We start from the raw sequence: 3,701 nt of genomic DNA, 5'->3' as shown, positions 1-3,701 counted from the left end.
CGCCCTTTGTCTGCACCATACTGGTTTAGATTCTACTTTCTTCTGTGTAGATAATTGAGTTTTTTTGTTCATCTGCTTCACTGTTCTCCCTGTTGTTGTGGGTTTACGTCATTTTAAGCATATTTCGCTGTTGTGATTTTAGTGGGGTTTGGGAGGGAGCACCTGTTGGCTCTTCTGTCTTAACACAGAAGCTTATTATTTTAGTGGTTACCCTAGAACAATCATTCATAATAGGGCTGATTTTGCCTTCCAGGGACATTTGGTAAAGTCCAAAGATTTTTTTGGTTGTCACAATGGGGAACATGCTACTGACATCTAGTGGGTAGACGCTGGAGGTGCTGCTGAGACAGCATCTTGTTAATGTTGCCCAGGATAGATTCAACGCTCAAACTCCTGGCTCAAGCAGCCCTTTCACCTCAGCTTCCCCAGTAGCTGGGACTACAAGTATGGACCACCATGTCCAGCTTTAGCATGCGTAGTTAGTCTGTGCATGAAGTTAATCACTATATTCTTGTTCCATAAAGTCATACAGGATCTATGTGTGCTGTTGTGCTGTTGCTGTCATATGTTATATTTCTATTTTTAGCCCCCTTGTTGTTGTTGTACATGACTCTTAAAATTAATCCTAATTTTTACCACTTTGTCTTTTCACATTTTCTTCTTCTGTTATAAATATGAACCTCTTTTGGTAGGAGACAGGGTTTTGCTCTCTTGCCCAGGCTGGAGTACAATGCTGTGGTCATAGCTTACTGCAGCCTCAAACTCCTGCGCTCAGCCGTCCTCCTGCCTCAGACTCCCAGGTAGCTGGGACTACAAGCATGAGCCACCATGCCTGGCTAATTTTTAAATTTTTTGTAGATATGGGATGTCACTGTGTTGACCAGGCTGGTCTTGAACTCCTGGGCTCAAGTGATCCTTGCACCTTGGCCTCCCAAAGTACTGGGATTACAGGCATGAGCCACTGTGCCCAGCCATAATTACATGCTTTTAAATTCCTTCATGAGGGTCTGTTAGTAATAGAATCTTAATTTTTGTCTGAAAATTTATTTTACTTTTACTTTTGAAGAACATGAATATATAGTTCTAAGTTGACTATTTACTTGTTTGTTTTTCCTTGTTCATTAAAGATTTTATTCTCACATTCTCTGGCTTCCATTGTTGATGCTGAAAAATCGGATGTCAATCTGATTGTCTTTTCTTTAAGCATAGTTTGTCTCTTTTTGTTGGCAGCTTTAAAGATCATGTGTCTATATTTTTACTGTGATGTAGTTGGGTAAAGGTATTTTTATTTTCTGTGAGGGCTTTGTTGGGATTTCTGAATTTGAGGAGTCCTGTCTTTGATCAATTCTGGAAAGTTCCTAGCTATAACTGTATATAGGCTTGCCCCCATATTCTCTTTCTTCTTACTCTGGAACCTTGATTAAATGAATGTTTAATCTCACGCTGTTCATCCATGTCTCTCTGTTTATTTTCAGTATTTCAAGATCCAGCTTCTGTTTGGTATTTTTCTCTTTGTCTATACCTTCATTTGATGTTAAGTCAATCCTTGAATTTTAAAAAGTATTTGTTTAGGGGAGTTTCGTGGTATCACTGCTTTGAAAAGTTTTAAATCTTCAAAAATTTAAAAGAGCAGTACAGTGAACATTATATGCCATGTACCATTCATCTAGATTTACCAGTGGTTAAAATTTTGCCACGTTTGTTTTATTTCTCTGTCTCCCTTCATCTACCCAAACACACATACACATGTGTGTGTATGAGTGTTTTGAAGCAGATAATATATTTTATTCCATAAGTATAAGGACATGTTCTGGCAAAACCACAAATCATTTATCATACCCAAGACATATCATATTAGTATGTTATTTCCTACATGATTAGTATTCATTGTTTCTCAGTTGTCAAGTAATATTCTTTATAGTTTTTTTCCCTGCTGTGAAGGATCCAGTGAAGATTATATATTGCATTTATTTGTTGTATCTCTCTAGTCTTGTTTTCTATTTTATTTTTGTTAATTTCTGTACATAAAGTTTTAGAGAGTCTGATTATACTGTTTTTCTGCTGACTCTTACTCAGGGTGTTTTGAGAGTGTATCTGTTTTAATGTGAGGTTATAGTTGTTGGAAATTTGTAAGTAGGAAGTCTTTAATGCTGGGGTTGAAGGTAGGTTCCTTCAAAGGTAAGTCTCTTCTGATGGATGCCTAGGGAAACTATGAGTATTTAAAAGTACATCTTTAGCTTTAGTTTTTACAAGCCACCCAGGTAGTATTAATAGTAATTTGGATTTCATGAAGACTTTTGTGGCTAGAGAATCCCCTTATTTTCCCCAATTATTGGGGAAAATTTCTATGATTTTCCTAGTGTGAAATAAAGGGGCAAGATTTGTTTATGGTTCACCCATAATTTGTGAGTATAATTCTTTGGCGTTCCCAGCTCTGTATTGTGGGACAGTCTTTTAGACTTCCTGCTTTTCGTAATCCTGAGTTCAGTTCTCTAACACTCCTGCATGGTCTTGAACAGTAACATTTTAGTTTGGGGTCTGTCAAATGCCTTCAAGAAGAAAGCTGGTCTTTTTTTCTTCTGCTTAACTCTGTTGATTCTTGTTTCCACTTAGCTTTTGACCTCTGAGTATTTCTTAATTAGCCTTTTGTTCATAGATTATTTAAAAAAACATTTTATGTAACATTTTTAACTGTTTCTGTTCAGATATCAATTGGGATACCTACCTGCCATTCTTCTATAAATGGAACATCTGTCATAGCCCCCTCATATTTGTACTAGGATACATTTGTTGCAGAATATATCCCAAAGTTACTGAATCGGTTACACCTTTGAATTAAGTTATTAGGTATAGAATAGTTAACATCTATACAATGCTTGCCAAAAATTATCTTAACTTTTACTTAACTGCCATTAAACAACTATTTTTCAGTAGAGGATATCCAGATCTTAAAGCCTGGTTCTGTAGTATAATATAAAGCATATAAAGATATTGGAGGTTACTTTTCATGGTAGAAGAGAACATCATATTTACTGTGCAAAAGTTGGAAAATTATGATGAGAATTTTGTTAGCTAGAAAGTCGTATCTTTGAAAAATTGATTCTGTGATTTTGTTTCTTAAATTAATTTTACTAATTTGATTGCCATTTTTGTTTCTAAAAGTTCTACTGCACTCTTCTTGTCTGTGAGCTTGCATTTTAAGTTGCTTCAATTAAATAAAAATAAACTCCTGATTTTTGAATTAGGTTTTCAGTGTTTAAAAAATGTTTCTGTTGTAAAACATATATAATTCACTTTATGCAGTGCTTCTGTAAAGCTATGTTTTTGTGAACATATTAATATTAGAATCTTAATATCTTTAACTGCAGTGTTGAGAATCTACCCATCTTAGTGTTTCAGACCAAATTATGATGATAGAAAATACAGTATGAATGAGTAAGTTTTACTTGCTGAAACTATTTTACCTAGAAGTGATAGGAAGGGTTATTTGCACATGAGTGCTAACCTAATAAATGATTCTTAAATGAATGACTTTTAAGTGCAGAAAGCAAATTGCCATTTAGTCATATTATGGTCCCTCTTGTCAATAGGCATCAAAAGTTTCTAAATTTTCCCAGTCTTCTAATTTGCTTCTCTCATGGGTCTGCAGTTTATCATGTATACCCATATTATTTTATTTTCTTCTCCCCCTCCCCACCTTT

At 35.2% G+C, this 3,701-nt stretch overlaps 1 protein-coding gene across 1 annotated transcript in view; it reads left to right on the top strand.

The window, feature by feature from the left end:
* Positions 1 to 3,701, top strand: part of ARHGAP12 (Rho GTPase activating protein 12) — a 118,043-nt gene that overhangs the window by 64,867 nt on the left and 49,475 nt on the right. The window lies entirely within an intron of this gene.

This window comes from Colobus angolensis, unplaced genomic scaffold, assembly GCF_000951035.1.
Source record: "Colobus angolensis palliatus isolate OR3802 unplaced genomic scaffold, Cang.pa_1.0 Scaffold352, whole genome shotgun sequence".
Classification (NCBI taxonomy): Eukaryota; Metazoa; Chordata; class Mammalia; order Primates; family Cercopithecidae; genus Colobus; species Colobus angolensis.
Note: the sequence above shows the minus strand (reverse complement) of the source record. Positions and strands in the feature narration are given on the sequence as shown.